We start from the raw sequence: 18,334 nt of genomic DNA on the forward strand, positions 1-18,334 counted from the left end.
ACACGGCCTTCCATCTACCACCAACCTACCGAGGCGCAGCTCAGAGTAAATATTTATTGCATTTTCCTTTTCCAAATGGGCAATAATTTAGAATGCATAAGATACTGTATTTACAATAGCACAGCTTCTCCCTTTGTCCCTCAGTCTTTCCGCTCTTTCACTCAAACCCAGCCCCTTTTCTTTTGTGTAACCAGCTGTCATATCTGTTCCATCCGCTAGGGATGTTTTTCATTCTTTGTATATGTAATTCTGTGTGATTAGTTAGCTATTTAGTAAATACATTTTGTATTGCTGATTCATCTTGTTAGCCAGGGTTCGTGGAGATACCAAGAATTTACAACTTTCAGATGTGACTGAATTAAGGTGATGATTAATATTGACTGCTATATATTACTAGGTCTTTAAGAGTTTATTCGGAAGATAACAGCTCTATAAATATTATTTAGTGGTGCCCCGACTCTCTAGTTAATTACATTTGACACGATTAGCTCAATCAGGTAATATTATTTACAGAGAAAGGATTTTATAGAATAGCATGTCATATCACTTAATCCGGCATAGCCAAAGACATGACACGAGCCATCTTAACACTTCCTGCCAATACTATGCAACTCAATCTTTGCAAAGATTTGAATGACTGAAACACAAAACCCTTCTGCATACTCTAAAATATGAATAATGACAGATGGATGAGGTAGCCTCTGTTTATTTTCTGCCATTTGCAAACACAGTGATGTCAACATGGTTCTCAGTGTCCTCCCTAGTGTTATTGTCTGTAAATCTGATAACACTGACAACATATCATGGAATGTTAAACAGTATACCACTTTGTGACATCGGCTGATGTAAAAAGGGCTTTATAAATACATTAGATTGATTGATTGAGTTTACAGCCAATTCACATTTCAGATTAGCATGGAAAATGGCTTGTTTGACCTCTCTCTGGACTCATTCTACTTAGAGATGGCCAATTTATCGATATCCACTTCCTCTCATCTAATCTCTCCCTGTCATCCTCCCCTACCATACCTTTGTCATCCATCCAACCCTAATGCTCTATTGTCCAGCCTCATGCCTGATGGGACTGTAAAGGTAGCAGGAAGAGATTTTATAGCAGTAATATAATTGCACATCTTTGGCAACCATTGAATTATTTCTCAGACAGACTGCAATCTGAATTTTTTCAGGAATGTCAGAGCATGGAAGTGGATCTTGAAATTCATATAACAACTCTGTGCAACCATGGGCGTGTTCTGTATGTGTTTCGGTGTATGAACAAACTGTAGTAAACAACGAGTATCTCACGATAAGAGCAACAAGGGATTCATTCAACTACATATGTATTTAACAAATTCTGTGTTGTCAAATTGGTGCCGATAAAGAAAATGAGATGAAGACAGGAAGCCCCCTTTTAAAACATTTGACATACTCATGCATAGTTGTAACTGATGGCTCAGCCTTAATGTGGTCACTGGTTAGTTGAGTCAAAAAGAGGAAGTGTATACAGTGCCTTCAGACATTATTAATATTGATTTACGGCACATTTTGTTGTGTTACAAAAAAATAAATAACGTTCACCGTGTAAAAAAATGTAATAGTCCCCCCTCAATAACACAAGTTACTGTCAAGTTGAACACAAAAATATACAGTGCCTTGCGAAAGTATTCGGCCCCCTTGAACTTTGCGACCTTTTGCCACATTTCAGGCTTCAAACATAAAGATATAAAACTATTTTTTTTGTGAAGAATCAACAACAAGTGGGACACAATCATGAAGTGGAACGACATTTATTGGATATTTCAAACTTTTTTGACAAATCAAAAACTGAAAAATTGGGCGTGCAAAATTATTCAGCCCCCTTAAGTTAATACTTTGTAGCGCCACCTTTTGCTGCGATTACAGCTGTAAGTCGCTTGGGGTATGTCTCTATCAGTTTTGCACATCGAGAGACTGAATTTTTTTCCCATTCCTCCTTGCAAAACAGCTCGAGCTCAGTGAGGTTGGATGGAGAGCATTTGTGAACAGCAGTTTTCAGTTCTTTCCACAGATTCTCGATTGGATTCAGGTCTGGACTTTGACTTGGCCATTCTAACACCTGGATATGTTTATTTTTGAACCATTCCATTGTAGATTTTGCTTTATGTTTTGGATCATTGTCTTGTTGGAAGACAAATCTCCGTCCCAGTCTCAGGTCTTTTGCAGACTCCATGAGGTTTTCTTCCAGAATGGTCCTGTATTTGGCTCCATCCATCTTCCCATCAATTTTAACCATCTTCCCTGTCCCTGCTGAAGAAAAGCAGGCCCAAACCATGATGCTGCCACCACCATGTTTGACAGTGGGGATGGTGTGTTCAGGTTGATGAGCTGTGTTGCTTTTACGCCAAACATAACGTTTTGCATTGTTGCCAAAAAGTTCAATTTTGGTTTCATCTGACCAGAGCACCTTCTTCCACATGTTTGGTGTGTCTCCCAGGTGGCTTGTGGCAAACTTTAAACGACACTTTTTATGGATATCTTTAAGAAATGGCTTTCTTCTTGCCACTCTTCCATAAAGGCCAGATTTGTGCAATATACGACTGATTGTTGTCCTATGGACAGAGTCTCCCACCTCAGCTGTAGATCTCTGCAGTTCATCCAGAGTGATCATGGGCCTCTTGGCTGCATCTCTGATCAGTCTTCTCCTTGTATGAGCTGAAAGTTTAGAGGGACGGCCAGGTCTTGGTAGATTTGCAGTGGTCTGATACTCCTTCAATTTCAATATTATCGCTTGCACAGTGCTCATTGGGATGTTTAAAGCTTGGGAAATCTTTTTGTATCCAAATACGGCTTTAAACTTCTTCACAACAGTATCTCGGACCTGCCTGGTGTGTTCCTTGTTCTTCATGATGCTCTCTGCGCTTTTAACGGACCTCTGAGACTATCACAGTGCAGGTGCATTTATACGGAGACTTGATTACACACAGGTGGATTGTATTTATCATCATTAGTCATTTAGGTCAACATTGGATCATTCAGAGATCCTCACTGAACTTCTGGAGAGAGTTTGCTGCACTGAAAGTAAAGGGGCTGAATAATTTTGCACGCCCAATTTTTCAGTTTTTGATTTGTTCAAAAAGTTTGAAATATCCAATAAATGTCGTTCCACTTCATGATTGTGTCCCACTTGTTGTTGATTCTTCACAAAAAAATACAGTTTTATATCTTTATGTTTGAAGCCTGAAATGTGGCAAAAGGTCGCAAAGTTCAAGGGGGCCGAATACTTTCGCAAGGCACTGTATATATTTGGGCTACACTGCACATTATTACATTCTACACTTTCTGCCTGTGGACATCTGTTCTACAATGTGCCAGCAGAGAATTATAACCTTTGTTGGCATAATTTATCTCTTTCAGGCAGAGAGTATACACCTTTTCATCCACTGTATTGAAAAGGTGAGAAAGAGGGAAAGTGTGTGGTGTTTCAACTCTATAGTGACATCCAGCTTAAGCCAAAGCCCAAAGTCAACAGCTCCAGCTCCGCTTGATCTCTGAATCTACTTGTTTAACAAAGCACGCTCCATTTTCACCTAATTCTTTCATTCTGAAAATTAACCACATACTGTAGAGGGAAAACATTAGTTCACAGATAGTTCATTAGCTAGTTAACTTTTCACACAGATTGCCAGGGTCCAGTAAGCAACTAACGCGTTATAACTTGTGGAACAGCAAGCAGTCCTATACCAGTTAAAACTATAGCGAATTAAAGTATTAGGTTACTAGCATTAGCTCATCCGATGTTGTAACGTTGGTTAATGTTGCTCAACATTTCTCTGGCTAGCTAACGGATTTATTTAATCGCTATTCGTGATTTTGTGACGCCTGTGCTGGTTGAAAAAGTATTTTGATGTGGGGCTCTGTCCTCAGATAATCGTATGGTATGCTTTCGCTGTAAAGAATTTTTGAAATCTGACAACGTGGTTGGATTAACAAGAAGTTAAGCTTTGAAATGATTTATTTGTATTTTCATGAATGTTTAATATTACGATTTTTGTATTTGGAATTTCACGCTCTGCAATTTCACCGGATGTTGTCGTAGGTGTCCCGCTAGCGGTTCAATGCACCCAAACAGGTTTATACTGGCAAACTGCCTTTCCACTCTCCACTTTCCAGAACGGGTGCTGATGCTGTAACTAGCAAATTGATTGTTTTTTCTCTCTTCAGTCGCATGCAGCATTCGATTTATATGTGAATGATTGGCTGAGCCTCGGATACAGCCAGTATTGGTCCAAACGCGCATCACTCGGTCGCATACAGCCAGTAGTTATCCAAAGCACCCCACCCCCAGAAATATACAATTTACATACAGTTGAAGTCGGAAGTTTATATACACCGTAGCCAAATACATTTAAACTCAGTTTTTCACAATTGCTGACATTTAATCCTAGTAAAAATTCCCTGTCTTAGGTCAGTTAGGATCATCACTTTATTTTAAGAATGTGAAATGTCAGAATAATAGCAGAGTGATTTATTTCAGCTTTTATTTCTTTCATCACATTTCCAGTGGTTCAGAAGTTTACATACACTCAATTAGTATTTGGTAGCATTGCCTTTAAAGTGTTTCACTTGGGTCAAATATTTTGGGTAGCCTTCCACAAGCTTCCCACAATAAGTTTGGTGAATTTTGGCCCATTCCTCCTGACAGAGCTGGTGTAACTGAATCAGGTTTGTAGGCCTCCTTGCTCCCACACACTTTATCAGTTCTGCCGACACATTTTCTATAGGATTGAGGTCAGGGCTTTGTGATGGCCACTCCAATACCTTGACTTTGTTGTCCTTAAGCCATTTTGCCACAACTTTGGAAGTATGCTTGGGGTCATTGTCCATTTGGAAGACCCATTTGCAACCAAGCTTTAACTTCCTGACTGATGTCTTGAGATGTTGCTTCAATATAACCACATAATTTTCCGTCCTCATGACGCCATCTATATTGTGAAGTGCACCAGTCCCTCCTACAGCAAAAAAAAAAACACAACATGATGCTGCCATCCCCGTGCTTCACTGTTGGTTGAGATGGTGTTCTGCGGCTTGCAAGCCTCCCCCTTTATCCTCTAAACATAACGATCGTCATTATGGCCAAACAGTTCTATTTTTGTTTCATCAGACCAGAAGACATTTCTCCAAAAAGTATGATCTTTTGTCCCCATGTGCAGTTACAAACCGTAGGCTGACTTTTTTATGACAGTTTTGGAGCAGTGGCTTCTTCCTTGCTGAGCGTCCTTTCAGGTTATATTGATATAGGACTCGTTTTACTGGGAATATAGATACTTTTGTACCTATTTCCTCCAGCATCTTCACAGGGTCCTTTGCTGTTGATCTGGGATTAATTTGCACTTTTCACCCCAAAGTACGTTAATCTCTAGGAAACAGAATGTGCCTCCTTCCTGAGTGGTATGATGGCTGCATGGTCCCATGGTGTTTATCCTTGCGTACTATTGTTTGTATGATGAACGTGGTACCTTCAGACATTTGGAAATTGCGCCCAAGGATGAACCAGACTTGTGGAGGTCTACAATGTTTTTTCTGAGGTCTTGGCTGATTTCTTTGGATTTTACCATGATGTCAAGCAAAGAGGCACCGAGTTTGAAGGTAGGCCTTGAAATACATCCACAGGTACACCTCCAATTGACTCAAATGATGTCAATTAGCCTATCAGAAGCTTCTAAAGCCATGACATAATTTTCTGGAATTTTCCAAGCTGTTTAAAGGCACAGTCAATTTAGTGTATGTAAACTTCAGACCCACTAGAATTGTGATACAGTGAATTATAAGTGAAATAATCTGTCTGTAAACAATTACTTGTGTCATGCACAAAGTAGATGTCCTAACCGACTTGCCAAAACTATAGTTTGTTAACAAGGAATTTGTGGAGTTGTTGAAAAATAATGCTTAATGCTTCTAACCTGAGTGTATGTAAACTTCCCGACTTCAACTGTAAGTATTCACAGCCGTGAGTAAATACATGTTAGAATCACCTTTGGCAGCTATTACAGCTGTGAGTGTTTCGGGGTAAGTCTAAGAAATTTGCACACCTGGATTGTACAATATTTTCAGATTATTATTTGTTTTATTCTTCAAACTCTGTTACGTTTGTTGTTGATCTTTACTAGGCAGACATTTTTAAGTCTTGCCATGGATTTTCAAGACGATTTAAGTCTAAACTGTAACTCGGCCACTCAGGAACATTCAATGTTGTCTTGGTAAGCAACCCCAGGATATTTTTGTCAAAAGATCAATTAGCAAAAACAAACTATCCGATTTGGGATGCCTGTCTAAACGCAGCCTAACTGGATTGCAATTGAGCAAAAGACAAACCTGCAAGACACTGCTATTGAAGTGATTACCAACCCCCGGACTGTGAATTCTTGACATGGGGAAAAAAAGTAATCATGAAATGAATAATCTACATTTGAGCAACACATTGTATCTAATCCCATCCCACATATCTCCAGGTTGAGAAAGAATGTCACAGCCAATAAATTAGTCATAGACTTCTGGATAAAGCGTCTGTATATCAGTCTAAAATGATCTAGCTTTATTGGGTCATTTGATCAGGGATAGTGCTGAAGGACATTACACTGATACTGTGATTGAACAACATCTATAATTCATGCATGAGAACATTGATTCATTTGAATGCTAGGCCTACGTCAAATAATGGACCAATTACTGCCAAATGGGGCCGCATAGTCTATTTACTGTTAGCATAGTCTATTTACAGGCTAATAGAGTTTTCCTTACATTACACAGAGCAATTACTCATTGCATATGGTATATCCTTTCAATTATGTGCCTTTGTTGAGAGGATCGGATTTTAGAAAGGTATGCAAACAAATCCACTCACTCACTCATTCAATCAAACAATCCCCCCGAAAGCTGTCTGATAGGCTAAATACAGGCTCCTGTTATGCACAAGATGGAAAAGTCAACATTACCTCACTGATGAGCACATAAACATATGCAGAGTTGAGCACAAGTTATTGCTGAAGTATTTACACAATTCCATGTCCTTATGTACTCGGGGCTCTCGAGTGTCGCAGTGGTCAAAGGCACTGCATCTCAGTGCTAGAGGTGTCACTACAGACACCCTGGTTCGAATCCTGGCTGTATTACATTCGGCGTGATTGAGAGTCCCATAGGGCGGCAAACAATTGTCCCAGCCAGCGTTGTCCGGGTTTGGCCGGTGTAGGCCATCATTCTAAATAAGAATTTGTTCTTAACTGACAATAAAAATGAAGAGAAATCATTTGTATAATACTTATTTGACAAATAACATATCTACTGCACCCCTAACAATTACAGTATCAAGCACAATTTTTGACGCACAGCTAGACATTAGGCAACCTGCGGTATTGGGTAGCCTACTAATACAGTGCCTTGCGAAAGTATTCGGCCCACTTGAACTTTGCGACCTTTTGCCACATTTCAGGCTTCAAACATAAAGATATAAAACTGTATTTTTTTGTGAAGAATCAACAACAAGTGGGACACAATCATGAAGTGGAACGACATTTATTGGATATTTCAAACTTTTTTAACAAATCAAAAACTGAAAAATTGGGTGTGCAAAATTATTCAGCCCCCTTAAGTTAATACTTTGTAGCGCCACCTTTTGCTGCGATTACAGCTGTAAGTCGCTTGTGGTATGTCTCTATCAGTTTTGCACATCGAGAGACTGACATTTTTTCCCATTCCTCCTTGCAAAACAGCTCGAGCTCAGTGAGGTTGGATGGAGAGCATTTGTGAACAGCAGTTTTCAGTTCTTTCCACAGATTCTCGATTGGATTCAGGTCTGGACTTTGACTTGGCCATTCTAACACCTGGATATGTTTATTTTTGAACCATTCCATTGTAGATTTTGCTTTATGTTTTGGATCATTGTCTTGTTGGAAAACAAATCTCCGTCCCAGTCTCAGGTCTTTTGCAGACTCCATCAGGTTTTCTTCCAGAATGGTCCTGTATTTGGCTCCATCCATCTTCCCATCAATTTTAACCATCTTCCCTGTCCCTGCTGAAGAAAAGCAGGCCCAAACCATGATGCTGCCACCACCATGTTTGACAGTGGGGATGGTGTGTTCAGGGTGATGAGCTGTGTTGCTTTTACGCCAAACATAACGTTTTGCATTGTTGCCAAAAAGTTCAATTTTGGTTTCATCTGACCAGAGCACCTTCTTCCACATGTTTGGTGTGTCTCCCAGGTGGCTTGTGGCAAACTTTAAACGACACTTTTTATGGATATCTTTAAGAAATGGCTTTCTTCTTGCCACTCTTCCATAAAGGCCAGATTTGTGCAATATACAACTGATTGTTGTCCTATGGACAGAGTCTCCCACCTCAGCTGTAGATCTCTGCAGTTCATCCAGAGTGATCATGGGCCTCTTGGCTGCATCTCTGATCAGTCTTCTCCTTGTATGAGCTGAAAGTTTAGAGGGACGGCCAGGTCTTGGTAGATTTGCAGTGGTCTGATACTCCTTCCATTTCAATATTATCGCTTGCACAGTGCTCCTTGGGATGTTTAAAGCTTGAGAAATCTTTTTGTATCCAAATCCGGCTTTAAACTTCTTCACAACAGTATCTCGGACCTGCCTGGTGTGTTCCTTGTTCTTCATGATGCTCTCTGCGCTTTTAACGGACCTCTGAGACTATCACAGTGCAGGTGCATTTATACGGAGACTTGATTACACACAGGTGGATTGTATTTATCATCATTAGTCATTTAGGTCAACATTGGATCATTCAGAGATCCTCACTGAACTTCAGGAGAGAGTTTGCTGCACTGAAAGTAAAGGGGCTGAATAATTTTGCACGCCCAATTTTTCAGTTTTTGATTTGTTAAAAAAGTTTGAAATATCCAATAAATGTCGTTCCACTTCATGATTGTGTCCCACTTGTTGTTGATTCTTCACAAAAAAATACAGTTTTATATCTTTATGTTTGAAGCCTGAAATGTGGCAAAAGGTCGCAAAGTTCAAGGGGGCCGAATACTTTCGCAAGGCACTGTAAATATACATGAATGTGTTCTCTGCTCCTCACCCCTTCACAACTCTGTCTAGACCAGGTGTACTAAACCTTCACTGAAGGTGTGAGCAGGGCTGGCTCTAGCCTTTTGGGGGCCCTAAGCAATATTTGTTTGAGAGGCCCTCCCACCAAGCGGGCAAATATTTTTGTGGTCCCCCTCTTGACGGCGGAGAGAAAAATGTACAATTTAAAGTTAATTTCCTGCAATTGTACATATTTTGCCATCGGGTGGAGAGACATTTTTGCAGTTTTAAAGCAAATTTCCTGCAATTCTACACATTTTGCCACGACTTATGCCATATTAATGATGTCTGAGTGAGATAACTCACAAAATCAAAATGGGGACCCCACGGATGTCAGGGCTCCTGGGCATGTGCCCTGTGTGCCCGGTCCGTATTGGGGCATGTTTACTAGATGTGTAGATAATTGACTTGACTAACTAACCAATCTAATAATGGGTAGCTGACATGGCTAATTGAGCGACTGTCAGTAGCTGACAAAACAAGAGTACAACTTCTGATGCACAACCAAATTCTGAACTTGAACTTTGTGTACTCTCCTATTCTAACTCTAAACTGTAAATTGAGACCCCAACTGAGTTTCGGGGCCCAAAGAGACCGCTTCTGCCTGGAGCCGGCCCTGTTTGTGAAAGTCTACTGCTGGTGAATACTGAAGGCTCAGAAATGTGCCATCTAAAATTTGTTAGATTCACAGTTATCAAACGTTATCAATGAATGCATTTGTGAATTTTATTGGTGGGAGCAAGAGGCGCGGGCTTGCTCCACTAACCCACATTTACTGTAGCGTAGGCTGCTACTGTATGGCTGTGTGTAGGCGTTGCCTACATGGGGTAACCTCTGTCTCATGCCAATGTAAGGAACAGCGGTATGCAAAATATCGATTGATTCATGTTGCATTCGAAGACAGCACACAATATACCTAGGCTACATGGACAATCTGATAATAAATGTTTTGACATCTGCCATATAACGTTAGCCTTAATGCGGTAGGCCTATTTACAGAGCTCGTTGACGCGGATTTAATTGTCAAACATGATTGGGTGGGCTATGGTTAGCCTACATTAGAGTAATATCTCAATAATACGATTTCAATTGGTTTTATGCTAACGAGGCTCAGGCTGGCATATGAATAACAGAGGCATCATCAAAGAAGAGGCATTCTTACCGTAGATGTCAGAAATGTGATCTCGCGGCGTCTTGAGGAATGATATGGTTTCGTGTTTGAGGAAAAAAAAGCTCCGTTAATGTTTTAATTCACTGGTATTTATGAGAAGTGCATATGGAAATGTAGCCTATCTTCCATGACGTAAACCTCTTAGGAGAGGATTTCTCTTGCTATTCGGCGGATAGAGAAGCCTTATGACAGTCCCTGCATTAGAAATACGAGCGAACTAGTCCCTCCCCGGGGTGCATACATTAATCTGTAAGTGAGCACCGCAGCAGAGCATTCGCATCATCCACATTCCTGATGTTGATAGGATCTTGGACGTTCTATGATAATAATTTCTCTATGATTAAGTATTTTTGCTGTAACCACCTTGCCTTACGCATTGAAGTGATATCGCACGAGTACCGGCATAAGTGTAATAAAAATATTATAAGCAGGCACAAGGCACACTAGCCGAAAGTGAAGAAAATTAAAATGATATTATTATTTTGGTAGCCTAAATGTGTCGTTTTTGTTTTATGTAAAGGCCTATCTAAAATGTTGTATATTAATAAGTAATTAAGGCTACACACTTAATTATTAGCCTAAATCAAGTTTATTCAAGGATAATTAATGTTGTCATCCAGTTCTCATACAAAACCTATACTACAGTATCAACAGAGCCATCTGCTGGTAGGATTAGGCCTACTTAAATCGAGAGCAACTATAAAACACACGTACACACACACACACACACTTTCTATTCATATGCTGTCCATATGGTGTACACACCATCATCCAAAAGCCTCCTTCTCAAAACCGATTGGATGAGGAAGCCAGTCCCTCCCTTCTGATCTTCTCCTACAATGGAGTTTGAGCAGTGAGGAGAGAGGATGCGAGGAGAATGCAATTGTGATTCTGCCACAGTAGGCCTACAGTGTGCGTGGGTCAAATCACATTTTATTGGTCACATAGGCTTACACATACACTATATATGGGGCTCCCGAGTGGCGCATCGGTCTAAGGCACATCGGTCTAAGACACTGCATCTCAGAACCAGACCCTGGTTCGATTCCAGGCTGTATCCCAACCGGCTGTGATTTGGAGTCCCAATTGGCCCAGGGTTGTCCAGGTTAAATAAAATAAGAAAAATATATACAAGAGTATGTGGTCACCCCTTCAAATGAGTGGATTTAGCTATTTCAGCCACACCCATTGCTGACAGGTGTATAAAATCGAGCAAATAACCATGCAATCTCCATAGACAAACATTGGCAGTAGAATGGCCTTACTGAAGAGCTCAATGACTTTCAAAATGGCACTGTCATAGAATGCCACCTTTCCAGCAAGTCAGTTTGTCAAATTTCTGCCCTGCTAGAGCTGCCGGGGGCAACTGTAAGTGCTGTTATTGTGAAGTGGAAATGTCTAGGAGCAACAACAGCTCAGCTGCAAAGTGGTAGGCCACACAAGCTCACAGAAGGGGAACGTCGAGTGCTGAAGCATGTAGAGAGTAAAATTGTCTGTCCTCAGTTGCAACACTCCCAAGTTCCAAACAGCAAAGTCAGCACAAGAGCTGTTAGTCAGGAGCTTCATGAAATGGGTTTCCGCAGCCGCACACAAGCCTAAGATCCTCATGCGCAATGCCAAGCGTCGGCTGGAGTGGTGTAAAGCATGCATCGGACTCTGGAGCAGTGGAAACACGTTCTCTGGACTGATGAGTCACGCTCCCCCATCTGGCAGTCCAACAGACAAATCTGGGTTTGGCGGATGACAGGAGAACGCTACCTGCCCGAATACATAATGCCAACTGTAAAGTTTGGTGGAGGAGTAATACTGGTCTGGGACTGTTTTTCATGGTTTGGGCTACTGTGGGCCCTTAAGTTCCAGTGAAGGGAAATCTTAACGCTTCAGCATACAATGACATTCTAGATTCTGTGCTTCCAACTTTGTGGAAACATTTTGGGTAAGTCCTTCTCCAGTTTCAGCATGACAATGCCCCCGTAAACAAAGCGAGGTCCATATAGAAATGGTTTGTCAAGATTGGTGTGGAAGAACTTGAATGGCCTTCACAAAGCCCTGACCTCAACCCCATCGAACCCCTTTGGGGTGAATTGGAATGCCTACTGCGAGCCAAGCCTAATGGCCCAACATTAGTGCCCGACCTCACTGATGCTTGAGGCTGAATGGAAGCAAGCAGCAGTTGGTCCCCCGCAGCAATGTTCCAACATCTAGTGGAAATCCTTCCCAGTAAAGTGGAGGCTGTTATAGCAGCAAAAGGGGAACCAACTCAATATTCATTCCCATGATTTTGGAATGAGATGTTAGACGAGCAGGTGTCCACATACTTTTGGTCATGTAGTGTATTTTGCCTATGCTATCACAGGTTCAGTGAAATTATAATTTTTCTAGCTCCAAAAGTGCATTAATACCTAACAATACACATTTTTAAAAATAAATATTAGAATGAGCAACGTCCGAGTCCCGAATATATATACTGTATATAAATAAAGAAAAACCCTTGAATGAGTATGTGTGTCCAAACCTTTGACTGGTACTGTATATATATATACAGTGCCTTGCGAAAGTATTCGGCCCCCTTGAACTTTGTGACCTTTTGCCACATTTCAGGCTTCAAACATAAAGATATAAAACTGTATTTTTTTGTGAAGAATCAACAACAAGTGGGACACAATCATGAAGTGGAACGACATTTATTGGATATTTCAAACTTTTTTAACAAATCAAAAACTGAAAAATTGGGCGTGCAAAATTATTCAGCCCCTTTACTTTCAGTGCAGCAAACTCTCTCCAGAAGTTCAGTGAGGATCTCTGAATGATCCAATGTTGACCTAAATGACTAATGATGATAAATACAATCCACCTGTGTGTAATCAAGTCTCCGTATAAATGCACCTGCACTGTGATAGTCTCAGAGGTCCGTTAAAAGCGCAGAGAGCATCATGAAGAACAAGGAACACACCAGGCAGGTCCGAGATACTGTTGTGAAGAAGTTTAAAGCCGTATTTGGATACAAAAAGATTTCCCAAGCTTTAAACATCCCAAGGAGCACTGTGCAAGCGATAATATTGAAATGGAAGGAGTATCAGACCACTGCAAATCTACCAAGACCTGGCCGTCCCTCTAAACTTTCAGCTCATACAAGGAGAAGACTGATCAGAGATGCAGCCAAGAGGCCCATGATCACTCTGGATGAACTGCAGAGATATACAGCTGAGGTGGGAGACTATGTCCATAGGACAACAATCAGTTGTATATTGCACAAATCTGGCCTTTATGGAAGAGTGGCGAGAAGAAAGCCATTTCTTAAAGATATCCATAAAAAGTGTTGTTTAAAGTTTGCCACAAGCCACCTGGGAGACACACCAAACATGTGGAAGAAGGTGCTCTGGTTAGATGAAACCAAAATTGAACTTTTTGGCAACAATGCAAAACGTTATGTTTGGCGTAAAAGCAACACAGCCCATCACCATCCCCACTGTCAAACATGGTGGTGGCAGCATCATGGTTTGGGCCTGCTTTTCTTCAGCAGGGACAGGGAAGATGGTTAAAATTGATGGGAAGATGGATGGAGCCAAATACAGGACCATTCTGCAAAAGACCTGAGACAGGGACGGAGATTTGTCTTCCAACAAGACAATGATCCAAAACATAAAGCAAAATCTACAATGGAATGGTTCAATAATAAACATATCCAGGTGTTAGAATGGCCAAGTCAAAGTCCAGACCTGAATCCAATCGAGAATCTGTGGAAAGAACTGAAAACTGCTGTTCACAAATGCTCTCCATCCAACCTCACTGAGCTCTAGCTGTTTTGCAAGGAGGAATGGGAAAAAATGTCAGTCTCTCGATGTGCAAAACTGATAGAGACATACCCCAAGCGACTTACAGCTGTAATCGCAGCAAAAGGTGGCGCTACAAAGTATTAACTTAAGGGGGCTGAATAATTTTGCACGGCCAATTTTTCAGTTTTTGATTTGTTAAATTTTTTTTAAATATCCAATAAATGTCGTTCCACTTCATGATTGTGTCCCACTTGTTGTTGATTCTTCACAAAAAAATACAGTTTTATATCTTTATGTTTGAAGCCTGAAATGTGGCAAAAGGTCGCAAAGTTCAAGGGGGCCGAATACTTTCACAAGGCACTGTATTTGTATTCTTTTTCTCATTTTATTCCGGACTTGGACCTTGCTCGTACTGATATTTATTTATGTCTGTGTATTGTTAGGTAATACTGCACTATTGGAGCTACCTGTGATAGCATCAGCAAAATACAGTATGTGTAAGCCTAAGTGACCAATACAATTATATTTGATTTGACTCACACACACACAATAGGCCTACTGTGGGAGAATCTCAATTGCATACATCCCCTCTCCTCTTCTCCTTCTCAAGACCCATTGGGGGAGAAGGTCAGAGGGGAGGGACTAGTTTACTCATTAAATTGGTTTTGAGAAGGTGGTGAGGAGAGAGGATGTGAGGAGTATACAATTGAGATTCTCCCAATCTCTCTGTGTCTCAGGACCAAAGGATAGGTTGGTAGAACAGGATGTAAGAGTATTTCCAATAGGTGCCGAATTTATTGAACTAAGGTTTAGGGAGCTATCATTGGCAACTGCATTATGTGCTCAAGACCAAGGAGAAAGCAAGAAAAAAAGGAGCAAAATAAATTGGCCTAACTTGACATAGGCCCTACATTGCGGGTGTCATAATACCCATAACACCTTGTGGTCAAACAGGGAAATGGTTCCAATCATTTTTCCACCATTCCTTTATCCCATAGGATATTTTAGAAACACTTAAAATAAGGGCTGTGTTTCGTGTAGACTTACCCTGGCGTGACGTTCTGATAACCATGTAAATCCCTCTCGGATAAGGTTACTTTTATCAATATATTCAGCTCCATTTACTCTTAGAATCGAAAATGCTAATTGATATCAAGGATATCCAAGAGAGATTTACAAGGTTATCAAAACATCACTCCAGGGTAAGCCTACACGAAACACAACCTTTATTTTAATTGTTTCTAAAATCCCTTATTGGAGAAATGTTTTTGGAACCATTTCCCTGTTTGACCTTTCAGTTTTATGGATATTATGACTTATACTGTGGTACTCTGTAGGCCTACTATCCCCATTCTGTAAACATGTTGCATCAGGTAGGCTAAGTAGCAGAGCTGCCAACTCTCCCGCATTGGCCGTGAAACATTCCCTCGTTATGTCGAGATCAAATTATTTCTCATGATCACAACATAACAAAAGTTGTTTTGTCAAGATCACAAGATAATTTTCTCGTGATCAAGACATAACAAAAGTTATTTTGTCGAGATCACGAGATAAACTATAAATAGGAGTGGGCGTATTGATGATAGATTGACAGTATGGCTGAGGCAGCAGAGGCCACGGTCGATCAGTGCATACGTTTTTATTGCTTGCCACACTTAGCGATGGTACATTTCATGCTAACATCATGCTTTCATTTGTGTTTGGAGCTCATTATCCGTTTATATTGTACGTTAGAATGTTAGCAAGCTAAATGTCCCTTACCTTGAGCTAAGAGCTCATGGGGGAACTAAGCCCTCATGGGGCATTTAAGCAGTGAACATGCCTGACATGCAGCACTGTCTCCCAGGCTGTCTCCCAGGCACCCCCAAGACCACAGTCAATCACATGCAAGCAAACATAGCTAACTTGGCTAGTCTTATAAGCGAACTAGCTAGCTAGGTAATCTTGTTAAACAACTAGACAAAATAACTTTGTTTTGTCGTGATCATGAGATAATTCAATTGTGATCGCGACATAACAAGGGAATAATTGTTTATTCATATGACCTCTCTGGACTTCCGTAGTTTTATGTACAACGTTGTCAACAAAATTAGGTTGCTGTTACTCCCGTCCCTATTGCAGAATGCAGCCTTTTGACAGCATGTACTAAAGTCGATTTAATTCACACATGCATTTAGGGGCTCCCGAGTGGCGCAGTGGTCTAAGACACTAGTGCAAGAGGTGTAGTACCTGGTTTGAATCCAGGCTGCATTACATCCGGCTGTAATTGGGAGTCCCATTGAGCGGCGCACAGTTGTCCGGGTTTGGCCGAGGTAAATAAGAATTTGCTCTTAACTGACTTGTCTAGTTCAAGGAAGGTTAAATGCATTTTAAAAACGTGTACATTTGTCCCCTCGTTTGGTGATTGGTATTTAGGCTGAGACAACAAAAAAGGCAGCAGACAGAGACCTACTGTATGTATTAGCAGGGAAGTTTGGTAGGGTGACCTGATTTGTAACAATGAACATAATTTTTTCTAACCCAAAAGTATACGTTTCTAGAGGGGTGACAATAAATAGAACAATTATTTGGTTAGGGTGAGATGCAGATTGTCATCTTGTCATCAGGAGATTTTAATATTTATTTACTTTATTTAGTCTGATCAGAGGAACAATTTTATTCTTAACAATGGGCTAAAATATATGGTAATTAGCGTGCTTGTCAGCAAGAACATTCCTGTTATTCCCCACACTTATTTTATTATTCCACTTCTTCACAATTTTGCCATCAGAAATGTATTTTTGTAGCCATTCATGGACAGTTTTGAATAAGTCATACAAATAAGCATTGGATATTAAATGCTCCTAGAATGAAATATAATTTGACATTTTAGTATTGTGCGCATGCTAGGCAGAGATGGTAAGGGGACTCACAAATCATAAACACATATTTTGTCTATGTACAGTAAGATCATGGCAAGGATCTTCAACAGGTAGGCATGAACCACCTGAATATTGATATTCATTATATTTTTCTTGAGGTTAGGTGATTAAGGAAATTCATTGTTATAACAAGAACATTTTCAAACACCTAGTACTTGGGAAACATAGACCAGGCGTGGCCAACCCTCCTGAGGAGCAAGCAGGATTTTCTTACAAAATGCTTGTGTCTTTACTTTGCAAGCAGTCTATGGCCAAGGAGACTGCAATCTATGATTTGGTTACCCATTGCCAACAACCATTAATACTAGCAGGGCTATTTCCTGTGCAGAGCCTTGAGGTAGTGGTAACACTCCCCGGCACGTATCGTATGGCATCATTTCCACCTGAGTACCGGGATCAGTCCCTGCTTCCAACCTCCACACTGTTACTCCCATTTGCCTGTCTTATTTCATTACTGTTTGAGTAAAGTGTCAAACCACCTAAAACATATTAGCATATTTTACATTTCATTCCCCCAAAATCTAAAAGTAGTCACATTTTGTGTGTTCATTTAATGTTCCAAGAATCCTGAATACACCTAACCTGTGGTTTTATAAAAAAATGTCCCACCCTGGTCATAGGCCTAAGCCATGTCAAAATAAGTTGAATTGCAGGACTCGGATCTACAGTCGCGCTGGTTTTGCTGTTGAGTAAGTTTGAGGGGTGAATGTAGCACATGGGGATGTGTGTGCCTGAACTGTCCCCACTTGCACCAGCGAATAGCTAGCTTTCTGCTTGGCGCTGACTGGTACTCGCTAAGCAAGCCGTGTGACATCCTTTACATTAGCATTTAGCAGTCACTTCTTCTAAACCTGAAATGGACAACTTCTACATGAATCTTCTCTTACCAGACTGGGTTCAAATGACTTCTGTTTCCTTTTTTCTGTCTGTCTGTCTATTATTTTACTGCTCTAGGGATGTTATTATTGTTTGGATAACCTTATTTACTATTGATTGATTGTATTGATGTATTTATTTTTACCCTTTTTTTTCCACTTTTTATGCGATGTGCAATGTAAAGAACACCGGAAGAAGAATGATAATTTAATTACCATAATGAATTATTGTAATGTTTGTTTATTTGTCAATTAATACCATAAGGAATGGGTTGCTAATTGGCAATTTGACACAAATATAAAAATATTAATTCATTAATTCCATTCATTGTTCTGCAGTGAAAACAGGCAAATACAGGTGTATATCCAAATCGGACTTAAATGGGATCGGTGTCCCTAAAACGGGACATTTGTTGCTAAGGTGCGCTAATGTGACTAGAATGACGTTGTAACTAACAGACAACTTTCCAGGACATAGACATGTCTTATATGGGCAGAAAGCTGAAATTATTGT

At 40.4% G+C, this 18,334-nt stretch overlaps 1 protein-coding gene across 2 annotated transcripts in view; it reads right to left on the reverse strand.

Annotated features, from left to right (window-relative positions):
• Positions 1-10,718, reverse strand: part of LOC110529277 (receptor-type tyrosine-protein phosphatase epsilon) — a 52,635-nt gene extending 41,917 nt beyond the window's left edge. The window contains exon 1 of one of the 2 annotated variants that reach the window (XM_021611396.3): positions 10,240-10,718. The gene's annotated coding sequence lies outside the window, so the exon portion shown is untranslated. The remainder of the gene's footprint in view (positions 1-10,239) is intronic. The other variant, XM_021611404.3, reaches the window with a different exon arrangement.
• Positions 10,719-18,334: the final 7,616 nt, after the last annotated feature.

Source organism: Oncorhynchus mykiss, chromosome 1 (assembly GCF_057628025.1).
Source record: "Oncorhynchus mykiss isolate SJ-2025 chromosome 1, ASM5762802v1, whole genome shotgun sequence".
Taxonomy (NCBI): domain Eukaryota; kingdom Metazoa; phylum Chordata; class Actinopteri; order Salmoniformes; family Salmonidae; genus Oncorhynchus; species Oncorhynchus mykiss.